This window comes from Dipteris shenzhenensis, chromosome 7, assembly GCF_047967505.1.
Source record: "Dipteris shenzhenensis isolate YYH24624 ecotype China chromosome 7, Dip_SZ_1.0, whole genome shotgun sequence".
NCBI lineage: Eukaryota > Viridiplantae > Streptophyta > Polypodiopsida > Gleicheniales > Dipteridaceae > Dipteris > Dipteris shenzhenensis.
Genome location: NC_141602.1, coordinates 58,317,630 through 58,332,041, shown reverse-complemented (window position 1 = coordinate 58,332,041; position 14,412 = coordinate 58,317,630). Strand labels below are relative to the sequence as shown.

Genomic DNA, 14,412 nt, shown 5'->3' with positions numbered 1-14,412 from the left:
CTATCAGTGCATCACCTGCAATGTGTCAAAGCTGTCCCTCAGCTTAAAATAGCATCCATGTGCAAAGCGTCCATAAAAAATAGCATCCCACAAGGCAATTCGGGCCTATCAGCGCATCCAACAAGGACCGCAATGCATCCAAATGGCCTATAAATCATCCATTGCAACCCAATGCATACCACGAATGAGCGCACACTGCTCAAACTGCAACCAGAGTGATCTGCATAAGGTATGCTCAAGAAATCATAGTCCCACGGTAATGAGCGCTACTGAAAATAGAACCTGAGATGCTTCAAAACATGGGACCATTGCATAATCGGACTCAACAAGAAAATCTGCAAATATCTCTCTTCTGCCAGAACTCCAAAATCCCAACCGATGAGTGAGAAATGGGAGTCAACACTTATCCACTGCCATGTAGCATAAATCTAAGGTTTCAAAACCTTAGAATGAAAAATGCATAACAGAGAGACGAAATCGAATACACAGAGATCTATAACTCTGAAAATCCTCCATCGAATTGCGCAAGAACTGACGGGTAGGGGTTTTTGGGCGTCCGGAACGCAATGGGACAGACGGTTTTGGAAACCGTGGTCTCAATCACTGGGTCCAACACACGGATTGAAAAACGTTTTTGGAAACAGAGCTGTTTGTAAACTCCACCGGAGTGCGAATGATGAGCAACATAGAAGTTTTAGGACCTCCTGAGTCCACCGGAACTGACAGATCTGCAAATGGTTGCTCCAAACTTGAGTTCCAACACCCGGCCAAAAAACGCAAGAACTGACACAGTGACTCAGAAATCCAATGAAATGATCCCAGATTCAGGAATGAAGGTGTTTCCAGGCTCCTGAAGTAATGTGGACACCAAAAGCAAGCAATAGTTGCCTCTACAAGTCAATACGGAGTCTCTGTCATCGAACGGAACAGGGAAAAGCTCAAAAAACGACTTTTTCTTTCAAACCACTTAATAGGCTCGCAAAACCACTTCACAAAGCTAAAGTGACTTTTCCAAAGGTTCCTCCAAGGTCTCTGCACACTCGGATGCAAGTAAAGTCACCCACAAAGCTTCTCACAAAGCTTCTCCTTCCTCCCACAGAGCTACTGAGCTTTAAAGCATTCACGCACGCTCAGCTAGATCACCCGGGCTCTGATACCAGTTGAGAGTGCTCTCAATGGAAGCAAGAATGGAAGAAGGAGAGAGAGAGACAGAGAGCCACACAAGTTTTGCTGGGTGCAAAACCACCCTAATCTTCTTTTTCATTCATTATATATGTGTTTGAGTATTGTACATAACCGGGGTAAAGGCACAGTGACCTTTAACCCCCACAGCAAAGACCAGGATGAAGACCCCTAGTGAAAAGAGGAGTTACTATGGGCATACAAGTCGGAAGATTCAAGCAAGCAGTGTGTAATTAGGTCTAACATAGTGAATCAGACTGGCCTAAAGAGCTAGAAGATACTTGCTATATAGAGAGGCTGATAAGATAGTTGGGAGTTTGGAATTTCCTTGAGCTGTAAAATGTCATCGTATTTTGAAAAAGTAAAAATCTTGCAGACATTTCTTGGACTTGAAGACTTTCTCGACCAGATTTTGTGTCGACCTGCTTCAATGTTAGTACTTAAATGTTTTAAGTAGCCCCGTGGTTGAAATCTGATGGTGAAAGATAACTAGTCTAAAGGGGATTGTTTTAGTATAGCACTACAGAACAAATTTAGGATAGCACATCAGTAGTGCACGGTAGTAGTGCATGATAAGTGATCGCCAACGTGATGGTTGGTTGCACTAGGATATTAACAACCACCAGCATGGTGGTTTGCTTCTATTATTACAAGATGAATGGATTTGTGGATGTGTGGATTCGTTATGGGATTTAATAAAACCAGCACAGTGGTTGTTGGGATATACTAAAAACAGGCATGGGATTTATAAAATTTTTTAAAATAAAACCAGCATGGTGGTTGTTTGGGATATACTAAAAAGCATGGGATTTATCATTTGAGATTTACAAAAATAAGTGCGGTGGTTAGTTTGGGATTTACTAAAAGAAGCATAGTCTCAAATATATTTGCGGTGGTTAGTTTGGGATTTACGAAAAGAAGCATAGTCTCAAATACATTTTCAATTTTTTAGAATAAGTGGAATACTGTTTCCTTGCAATGAGACTACATTTTCTTAGTACTATCTCAGTTGTCCTCGTCCACCACTCCAAGACACCCCAAGATTGATTGCATAGATTGCATGTCTAAATCCAATTTGAAGACACTCTTGTCCTTCTTTCATTGTGGCATAGATTGCATCTGGAACTTAATAGCTCTTACTAGATGAGAGTACACAAATATTTGTCGACTCTTATGTAGTAGTTTGTAATTGCAGCCTCTCTTGGATGTTTTTTTGTACCAAGAAGCTCCGACTACTACATCCCACTTCTCATAAGTTGTTTCCAGATTATCCTTAAATGCTTCCTCAACCTTGTGCTTGGGTTTTGTGCACTACAACAAAAAGTATGGGTCATCTTCCTCATTCTCCCTAGATGCATTGATAACTGTAAGGTTATCCCCCTCTTCCAAATAGTCAGTGAGGTCATTGAAACTCTCCCCAAACTGTGGCGAGTCATTTGTCTCTCCATTGTTTGTCACTCCATCTGAACGTAGAAGGAAAACTTGAACTCGTTGCTCCCATGTCTTCACAGTTGAAATGTTCTCACAATCGTCATGATCTCCTCTGATGCACACACTACAGGAAACAATAAATTTTTCTTGTTTTAATTAGTTGGTTGTTTGAAAAGCCCCATATGCTGTGCATACCACAAACTCCTTTAATTTTCTCGCAATCGTGCCGGCTTCTCCTTTGCACTTCATCCACTTTCAATTCATGGAACACTTTGCGTACTATAGTAATCTTAAGGCTTTGTTTACTGTATGTTGAATGCACGCCTATCGAGAGGTTGGTTGTAAGCCATGTTACAGCATCATATGCATCATTGAGTTTTTCTTGAGGGCATCTTAATTGGTGTTTAAACAAATCTTGCTTAATAACAGCACTGCATCCATCATGTTCACCCTTACCATGGCTAGACCCAAAGAAATTCCACATGATGTATAAACCGGTCAAGGATTTGAACCTTGAGATGAAGTAGAATCCATGGGCTAATTTAAATTGATAGGCAGCACCATCTGACCACACCCAATGTTGTGTTATATTTTTTGCATGGGGATTTTCCTTTTTTAGCCATTTCCAATGCAGTAGAAAAGCATGCTGCACAAATAACATGTCATGTTCCCATCTTAGATGTAGAAATGGTATGTGCGTTGCACTAACATTGACTCCTATGAGTCAGCAAGCAGATTGGCATCAGGCATGGAAGAATCAAGCAAATGACTGTACGTGATATGCACAAGAATTGTTATTTGCTTGTTGTACTACTGAGCACTTTGTATCTCATCTTATTCTTGAAATGAATAATTTTCAGCAAAATCTATGACAGAGACAATAGTGTCATGGGGAAAATTGGCAAGGCATGTCCTGAACTGCTTATCTTGCCATCTGGCTGTGAAATTGTGAAGCACATATTTGGGGATGGATTGAACCACATGACCTATAAGCTCCCTTGGCTGAGTGCTCTTATATGACAGTAGCCATCACTTTTTATCAGATCCTTCAACATTTACATTTTCAAGCCTCTATTTTAGAGCAACATGGTTATCTTCCCTCATTTCATTTGGACAGACATTGAATGTCTTTTCTTTGGCTTGAAATGGCAATGCTTGCTTGTGCCACGAATGCATTCAATGGGGTGCCACTCACGGTCTCCCTTTGGATAAACCAATGGCTTCGACCATAGAGACCTTAGGCTACAAAACCTACCCTCCCTTGCAACACATGATGAGGATCTAGGTGGCCTACGGACTGTGCATTCATTGGGGAGGCATGGGCATTGATCCCCATGGAGCAATACTCCAACATGACCAGATCTCAAGTCATTCATAGCTTGCTAAGATAGGTCGAAGTCTATGTGTGTTTTGCAACAACAAACATTAGTGTCTTTGAGTTTCTTAATGTACCACGGCTTGCAATGCTCAAAGCTCCTCTGTCTAATTGAAATGTTTAGATTCTAATCCATAAACTTGAGATACAACTTCGTCTACTGACCCAACATGTGGGAACAACAGAACAGTGAGCCCCCTTTTTACACTACTAAAGCAAGACAAAGTAGAGTCTAATTAAAGTATACAATGAAGCAAAACAATTTTCAACCACTGCACTGGTGTCACAATTTCAATTACCACAGGCTCTGGTTTAGGACAATCACAATTTCAATCACTGAGCTGGTTTAGGACACGTTTAGGATAGTCAACAACCAGGCTGGTTAAGGACACATTTAGGACAGTTAACCACTAGGCTGGTTTACGACACATTTAGGATAGTCACAAATTCAACCACTAGGATGGTTTAGGACACTATCACAATTTCAACCACTGGTCTAGTTTAGCTTGCTGCGCTGATGGTCTCAACTTCACATATTAGACAATAACAAGTATATTGCTTTTTATTTTTGAATTTCACAATTAGAAAATAATAATATATTGCTTTTCATTTCTGAATTTCACAATTTATGTTAGTATTAGCTACTTGCTGTTTGTCATGAACTGTTTGTCTTGAACTAGCACCGGACTGGGTTAGGAAAATCACATTAAGTCCAAGCCATCCCGGTCTAGAAATAGTAGTATATGAACCGAAGAGTAGGAAATTAAATTTAACAAATTTAAGTACCAAGAAGCACAATAATTTCAACCACCGGGTTGGTCAATAACTAATGTTTGTTGATTGTTTGTTCAACCACGTTGGTTCATGACAAACACATAACTGGTGATTGAGCTGAAGCAGCCATGGTTGCATGATGTTCCAACCACTAGGCTAGTTTAGTAAAATAACAATATATTGCTATTCTATTGCAAAATATATTGCTATTAATTTCTGCTCAACCATGCCATCGGGCTGGACAACAACTAATGTCTGCTCAACCACGCTAGTTCAGGACAATCACATAACTGGTGATAGAGCTGAACCAGCCTACGGTTGCATGATGATGTTCCAACCACCAGGCTGGTTTAGGACAATCACATTTAGTCCAAGCCTAGTTTAAGAAATGAAACAAGTAAACTATCCCAAAGTTCAATCACAAACAACCACTGGGTTGGTTTAGGCACCACTGACCTGCGTTGTACCTAGCATGTGTATGATGTGCTCCTCAAACACCTTGCATCATGTCCGCTTTTTACAGATGTCCTTTCTATTTGGAGAAACCTTCGTACTTTCTTGCCAAAACATTGTCACTCTAGCAATGACATCCGCTCTTAGGCTGTCTGTCCTTTTCTTGCGTTCTGTTGAAGCCCACAGACTTCTCGGATCGGGATGGTTGTGCATTGCTTCCAATCTATGTTCAACCGTTGGAGCCATATTGATCCTTTTGATTAACAACATCTTACACATTGTGCGCCCAAGACATTTCTCCTTTGTTCTAAGGGACAACAACATAGCTAATGTCGCCCTCTTTGTAGCTAGTTGATCTAAGCTGTGCACCCCTTTCAATTTCTGTAGGCGATTTCTTAGGTTAGAGAGCATTGCCTCTTGGGTGTGCATCTTCTGAGGTGTTTGTATGGTTGTTACTATAAGAACTTTAGGGTTCAGGCTAAAGCTTATGAAGACTCAAAACTGTTTTTCACTTGAATGGCCTGATGTTGCTGCCTCGAATACTCCCACCAATCATGACACCGTAGCTCGTGTTCTTTGCTCCGATGGCAATGATCAAATGTGTGCATCTGCAACAACCACTTCTTGCTACTTCTTTGCAAGGAGTCTTCTTTCTTCTCATTGTTTCTCCCTTCGCAGATGTTGCAAAAGTGTTTTTCGTTGCCATTTTGATATTATGCCAGCGCTTTCCTCGACCTGCACTCTGTTCCTTATGCCTTGACCTGGCTTTTCAGCTTTTCTATCTCGCAGCCTTTGTCTACTTCTCTTGCAAGCCATGGTGAGCTGCATGTTTCCATTGACCATGGCCATGATCAATCCAGAATAAGACCCAGAGAACCTAGCTGGTGAGGCAAGCAAAGAATAGAAGAGAACTTACCCGAAAGAAGACAATGGCAACCCAAAGTCTATGCAAGGTCACATCGAGGTGCATGCGGGTTGCAGGGCGTTTACAGGGCGAGGACAGGTTGTAGGTACTTAATCTTCCAAGATTTGATGGGCGGGAGGTGTAAAAATTTGAAATTCATGGGAGTAGCAAAATTTTCAACCATCGGCTTTCCCCCATCTGATGATACACGTTAGCAGAATTGGATATCCCAAACAAGTGCAATGTGGCCTAAAATGCTCCAAAACATAAATAGGACAAAGAGCATGCTATTGGGTTTAATGCTATGCATTATGAAATGCAATGACCTTTGGCATGCTTATGAGCCATATAGCAAGCAAGTGCATGGAAAAAGAAATAATTTGAAATTGTAAATAGTGTTGGATTTATTAAAATATCTTTGCGCATGCACAAATTACGTTTTTTCAACTTCTTCCATTTTTGGGCAAATCTAGATACCAATACCAACAACTATCAATGTTTTAAGACCACCATGCAGTAGTCCCACTAGTTTGGATTCCAAATTTTCAATCTCTTTTGGTTTTCAACAAATAAAAAAAAAGTTATGGAGCGTGCCCTCAAATGGGTATGTGTCACTTTAGCACAACATTGGAGGCCTATTAACCCATGCCCAATGTTCTCATTTAGGTGTGTCCTTGGGTTGAGGAGAACCTCATGTAGTGTACTTTTGAATGATTACTTGGTTGCATGTATAGAATAAAATTTTGATGTTTGAATAAATTGCTATATCCTGTAGTCTTTAGGGTGCATGCTTCACATGCAACATAGCACTTGTAATTCTTTAATGGTCTTGTTCCAAATCCTTATTCCATGATTTTTTGTTCTCATGTTCAAGTTTGGAATGTGTACTACAACTTGAATACAAAGTTTGCCGAATTCCAACATACCTATATACAGAAAAGTCCCTGAATCTCACCAAAAATGGCTATACCCAAGCAAAAATTTGTGCTATTCAACCTGTAATTCCTACCTTAGAAGGCTTCATCTTTCATTGTTCCCACTGTCAATTGCTTAGCTATTGTTCCCAGTGTCAATTGCTTAGCAAGCTAATAGAACATCCTTTCCTAGTTGTGACTTTGAATGATGTAGAGATAATTAACTTGGAGAGGGTAGGACTTCCAAGGGCAAAATGCTTTTGATATGATGATTATTTTCAAGGACTTCAAAAGCAAGTCCCTAGCATCATACTTCAAGTCCTAACTAGCATTAACTAGCATATGATAGTCCACATCTTCAGCACATGAAAAGAAACCCACTATATAGCCTTCCATGAAATTATAGATATCTCCCATACACTTACTAGGAGATAGTAATATTCATTGTAATCCTCTCTTCCTCTTCATCTTGTTCCATTGGCTGCTGAAGTGTACTTGGAAATATCTATAATTTCATAAAAGGCTAGCACATAACACAGGGTTCCATGAAATTATAGATCTCTTGTACACTTAGGAGATAGTAATATGCTTTGTAATCCTTTCTTCCTCTTGATCTTGTTCCCTTGGCTACTAAAGTGTACTTGGAAAGATCTATAATTTCATCAAAGGCTAGCACACAACACATGCAATTTGCCATTATGGCTAGATTGGGGGTTTCTTTTCATGTGCCATGAGGATTGGGACTCTAGACAATAGGGCAAGTGAGAAGGTGAAGATGCCCAACATAGTGAAGAGGAGACAAAGACTTCACACAAGTGTGAGTAATGGAATATTCTATGTAGCACACAGACAAAAATGTGGAACTAAGCAATGCTTTGAATGATCATGAACAATATAGACCAAGAATCCATACAACTTTCTGCATCAGCTCCATAACTCGAAGTCTTTAAAAAAAAAGCAAGTGGAAGCAGCAAGATCTAGTGACTACATATCGTGAGCATACTTACTAGAGCTTTAAGAAAGCTTGATTGCAAGGAGATCCTGACAAGATTGTGGTAGCCCCTTCAATGTAGTCTAAAATGATTCATGGCATTGGAGAGAGAGTGAGCCCACATGAGAGAATACTCCGACTCAACAAAGATTCTTGGTGATGGAGCAGGCAGGAGGAAGCTTGTGGCTAGGTGTGAGTGTGTATGAGAGAGAGGCAGTCCAAGCACTGCAATGGTCGCCTGCAGTAGCAAACAGAGTGAGTGAGAGGGAGGATAACAGTTTCTGGCAATGGAACAAGTAGGAGGAAGATTGCACCTTTGTTACGGAGAGAGCTGGTAATGGAATAGGCAGGATGAAGACTGCACCTCTATGCATGTGAGAGTGAGAAAGAGAGAGAGAGAGAGAGACAGAGAGAGAGAGAGAGAGAGAGAGGGAAAACCTATAACTAAAATTCAAATTCAAAAGATAGATACACTCAACATATGGGCTAAGTGTAACTACCAAATTAACATTATGCTCACTTACAAACAAAGCCAAAACATGCTATTTAATTGTGCTTCTTAGCATTGTCCATGGACATGCTTTTTTGAGTGCGTGCTTCCACCCTATACCAAATCCCGAAAGAGATAAACTGAAATTTTGAAGTTCCCGTTTGAGCATTTTTGGGTGTGTCATAAATGTCTCTCCAGAGATGTCAAAATGACAAAAACTGGCGCTTCATAGAAATGTGATTAAGAAATCTATTTAGGCACTTGGCCCCACTAGGTTTTTGCCTGCTCTAGACACAATGGTGATGCCAAAACCACCAAATTCCACACCAAAATAGTAGAAAGCCATTTGGTTCCTTGGACATAGCATTTATGACACACTAAAAAATGCTCGAGTGGGAATTTCAAAATGTTAGTTTATCTTTTATGTAGTGTTTCTAGTAGTGAACCCTTATATGCTTGGTTTTCCTTCTATTTTCTTACTTCAACTTCTTCCTTTTTAATGGAATGGAAATATAAGGGGAAAAGCACAATCATGATTATGAGGAATTTCTTTCATTTCATTAAGAGTTGAGTACAACTTCCATTTTCTACACATGAGCTTCAACCTACTCGGGCTTGGTTCTCCGTAAGGTTACATAAGGAAACAAAGGACAAGGGAACTATATGAATGCTTTATTAGTAAATGAATGAAATGTAGTTTTAAGGATCTCTAAAAATTCAAAGAAAAAGGCCTTTTAAAACAAATTATGCATTTGTGTATGAGTTAGACACTTGGCTAGCCCTCGGAGGCACCATAAAAAAAGGAAAAAAAATCATAGATCTCTATCCCTCCTCTTTCCCATAACATTATTGTTTCTTTCCTATTTCATTTATTACTATTAACTTTGTGTTTTTACAACCGCGAAACAGGCATGGATTTTGCCCAACCTTTTTGCCGTTATATTACTTCTTCTTTACGGTCCAATTCTAATGAACGTATGCTACTCTTATTTATTGGACAATAAATTTTTCTCAATGTATCTTTATTTATTCAGGAGGTCCTTCACTCAAAAATTTCCTCGAAAGACCATCACTTTGTTTGTTCTTCACGCTCTTATCTTTCGGTGTCGTTAGGAGTGTAGAAGAGAGAGAGAGAGAGAGAGAGAGAGAGAGAGAGAGAGAGAGAGTTCTTTGTATGTACAGATTCCATTGTGGACGCATACTTATGCCCATATCCATGCATTTGAATTCAAGCACGCTCATCCCATAGATGGGCAAGCCCAAAAGCTGGTGGGTATGCATCTGAGGTAGTTGCACGCCTTGCATTTCGAAGAAATATCAAGACCTTTGAAGAGCAAAGCAGTGGATGCTGCATAGAAAGCAATGAGCAGATTGAAAGCAATCAGCTTCATAATCCTCTGGAAGAGAGAGTGTGTAGCTTTCAGTGTAGGTTGGCTCTGTATCTGACGAGCTGGAAAATAGCAGCGCTCTACCCACTCCAGTTGGGGTTTCGCCAGCAACACAAAACCCAACAGGAATCCTGCGATGGTGCCTCCCAGGTGTGCAAAATTGTCCACATGCGGCATGAATCCGAAACCAATATTGATGATGATCAGGAACACGAGCTTGGATAAGTGCAAAAATTTGTTCGTGTACACAGCCCAGTTCATGATGAACTCTGATACCATTGCTCCCAACAGCCCAAATAGCGCTCCTGATGCTCCTACGGATACCGTATTCTTGATGAACAAAGCCGAGATTAAACTAGCCCCTAGACCTGCTAGAACATAAGTGAGGGCAACCTTGTAGAATCCAAAAGCGAGTTCTAGACGAATTCCGATCGATAAGAGACCGAGCATGTTGGTGAATAGATGGAATAGTCCTCCATGAAGCCAGATGCATGACAGAAGTCGCCATGCTTGCTTCCCGTCAGTGACTAAATTGGATTGAAGCGCCACTACATCAAGCAAAGCCGCTGTAGAGGGACCGAGCAAAGGGTTCTCATTTAAGGGCTGGAAAGAAAACCGCTTTAAGAATACGAGGCTGCAGTTTGTAGAGCGAGATGGGCAGTTATTCATGTACATCGTGAAGATAAACGTGCCCACATTAACGACCAGAATAGCGAGAACGACGAATGGAAAGCTTTGTCGGTGGTTCATCTGGATGATCGGCGATACACCTATTTCGGGAAGTCTGTTTGTGACGACGCTAATTGATCTGTGCCCTATTGATTGATCATCCGTAGTCCCGTCATCTGCTGACAAACTTTGCGTTGTGATCGCTTGGCCGGGAGATTGTACTTCCCTCGCTGGACTTCTCATCGCATGCTTTCGGCCCATCGTATTGTTTACAAGTATTCACGATCTAGATTCGTGAAAAGTTAGACCGCCAGCTGCGAACGAAAGAGAGAGCGTGAGAACACGAACAAAGGAAACAGTTTCTACGTCCTCCAGTCCTATGATTACGCTCACTGATGATCAACGTCTTCTTGACATTTCTCGTAGGAAACCGAGGAGGTATCCTAATCAAGACAAGCTATATATATTCGTTCTCCAGAGGGATTCCTTACCTCTAGAGATTGTACATGCTTGTCTCGAAGCAAAATGTCGAGAGATTACAATGGGCTGTTTGAAGCAGAACAGAATAGATCAAAAGCCCACGTCTCAGAAGAACTGAAATGCTGTGCGCTCCTTTCAACTGTCGAGCACAACCGCTGCTAAGAAATTAAACAAACCATAACCATCCTAACTCTAACGTCTACTAAGCCTCGTTTCAAGAGCCTTGGGATAGGACCAGTGTACGTCTCCGCCTCCCCACACGGTGGCGTCACAAAGAAATGTCTTCTACGTTCTCAATGCTCATTGTGAGCTCGAGCCTCGTCCACTCGCGTATTTCGAGACGCAGTTCATTCATTTTCGGAGCGACGTCCTCCAATGAAGGAGACTAGGTCCTACACCTCGATGGCCAACCTCCACCATGATCGAGTCCCATCTCAATGGCCATCTCGTAGATCTGCCTCTCACCCTAGGCACACGAGGAGAAATTCCTCGGATTGTGAGCCCTTCAGGCAGGTTCGAGCTGAGGTGGCAAACGGAAGGCCAAAGCTTGCCTGACCCTTGCAATCGGACTCACAGGCAGGTAAGGGTCAGCAAGGATCCGGCAACCAATGAAATGCTACCCTCAACCTTACAGAACACTCCCTGAGCATGTGCCTCGTAAATCCGACAAGGTTTGGAATACTTCAAGCAAGCATGTGCCCGTAAATTTGATAGACACCTTAAATCTAAAAATGAAACGGAAATAGAACTGAAGGCATACCATGTGCCCAAGCTATTTGCAGTTTAATTTATTGTCATATTTGTGCGAGCATGTGAGTGCACCCAAGTCAAGCACCTCAATGGCTGGAGTTTCATTTTGACTCAATTAATTGGCATTTGGCTCATCATCACATTTATGCTAGCATGTGAATATCTAATTAAAACCAACATGATGGCCCAATCACTCACTCTTATGTGCCAAGCTAACTAGATTTGTGGCAGGCAGTCCTTCCATCTTGGAGCACGTAACTATGAACTCGAAATTAAACTTGACTCTTATTTTATGAAAGTTTTAAAGGAAAAAGTGAATGAATAAAAACGTGGAAATGAGACATGACATAGGGTCCATTAGGACCCGATCCTCCCTGCAAATCTCAAGGGTGGTGATCTATTGTTGACTTGGCGATGTCCATATTGTTTGTACGTTTTGGGAGTTGAAGCACAACAAATACATGAATAAGGCAATGCTCACAAGAGCTTATAATTGATGCTCATTGCAGTCTATACAATATTGTCACATGAACTACAATCATATGAATAAAGGCGTCGATATCTTTCGATCATGCATCTAGCTTGGCTTCCTTGCTCCCTTGCGTCGACAACATGCATTAAAAGAGATGAATATTATAAGAATTCTGATTGAAAACAATCAGTTTTGAATGGAGAAGCAATTGAAAATATTTGTATGATAATATATAATATATAATTATTATAATGTGGGTGGTGAGAGGCTGCGTGCTTCCTTCCCCAAGGAGTTATAATTTGAGGGAAAAGGACCTTCCTTGGGCGTCGAGAATATGAGCACCTAGAATATAAACATTGAGAATATAAGCATCGAGAATAAGTTTTGTGAATTGCCATATTACCTAGATATCAATAGTCACAATCATAGTGCCCCCAAATCTATCCATAATCTATCACTTTTTTATCATCAATCCTTGCTTTGAAGGGGTTGGCCTTATTCATAATTGCTACTTGCACCTTGACCTATTTGACATTACCATGGAGATTGTCATGTTTGAAATTGCGCTGACTGAACGCTACTCATTGTAGCTATCTTCTCAAGAGGTTTGAATCAACTCATTAAACATAGTTGTATGTAGGCCACCATTTTTTGTCTAGGCTATTGCTATTCTTTATTTTGCACTGTCCATTTCTGTACACATTATAGCCCCTTTTTTTTTAATGCCTTCCCTTTATTTGGGCAAGTCGCCATATTCAACAAAGATATAAATTGATGCCCTTTTCTATGCTTGACATATGCCATTTATCTTCAATGATGTCAGTGTGGATAAGTTGTCACCTTGCAGATCTGTACCCATTTTTTCTTGGAAGTGTGCACCATTTCTCTTAGACTAGCTACGCGGCTATCATTTGACAGACCACCCTCATTCTTGTCTAGATGCTAGCACCATTGGTTGTTGTATGCATTGTTGTTTTTGTTTTAGGGATTCAAGCTTCTATTTTTTACTACACCGCTCTGATGGCTATCATTATGTATAATGTGACCAATAATAAAGGGATTTGTCTATCTCATTTTCACATTCTACTAACATATTCTTAGAACAAACATTTCGTTAATTTTGGACTTATTTTTTGTCTTTGGGCAAATCCTAAAAATATTTCCCAAATGGAAAGTTTACTTTTTGAAATGATCCCTTCCAAATCAAAAGTTTATTTTCCTTTCCACATAAAAATTTTATTTACTCACATAATTATTTTGCACTAAAAATGGAAAAAAAATAGGAAACATAACTCGCATCGTACTATAGTATAAATATATACTTTAAGAAATTTTATTTGAAATATTAACTTTTCCTTAACTTATTAACACATTAAATTAATAAATATAATTTAAACATGAAAACATTATATGTATGTATGGCCCATGCATGACATTAAATTACCATAAGAGTGCTCTAAAATATTCAAGGTATCATAACGGTATTCATAACCACCTTTTGAGAGTTTCAAAAACTATTAAAGCTGGTAGATATGGCATTATAGGATGCTACACATGTGCACATGGCATGAACAGCCCTTGGTTCATCTATGGAAGGCAATTGGTACATATGATGGGACGAAAATGTTGCACTTGCCCACATGGCATGGACATGCCCATTGTTGGGCTTTAGTTCATCCATGTGTCGATGTGAGAACTATTGATAGAGGGGAGGGGGAAATAGAGAGAAAGGGAGGGCGATAAGATAGAGAGGGAAAAGAAGGGGAAAGGGAAGGGGAGGGGAGGGGGACAGGACGGGAAGGGAAGGGAAGGGGAAGGGAAGGAAGGGGGAAAGGGAGAGGAGGGAGAGAGAGAGAGAAGGGGGGGGGGAGGAAGCGGGAAAAGAAGGGGAAGAGAAGGAAGAAAGAAAATAAGGGGAGGGGGAAGTAAAGGAAGGGGGAAGAGAAGGGAAGGGGAGGGTAAGAAAGGGGGAAGGTGAGAGGAGGGGGAGGGGAGTAAGGGAAGGGGTATGGGGAGGTGAGGAAGGAAAGGGGAAGGAAGAGGGGAGGGGAGGGGAGGGAAGGGGCAAGAAGAAAGCGGGGGGGAGGGGGGACGGCACAGCCATGTGAGAGGGGAGAGGAGGGGAGAGAGGAGAGGGGG

The 14,412-nt window shown here is 40.9% G+C and overlaps 1 pseudogene; it reads right to left on the bottom strand.

Moving 5' to 3' along the window:
- Positions 1 to 9,752: 9,752 nt before the first annotated feature.
- On the bottom strand, positions 9,753 to 10,832 carry LOC147900573 (RHOMBOID-like protein 2 pseudogene; annotated as a pseudogene).
- Between the last annotated feature and the right edge of the window lie 3,580 nt (positions 10,833 to 14,412).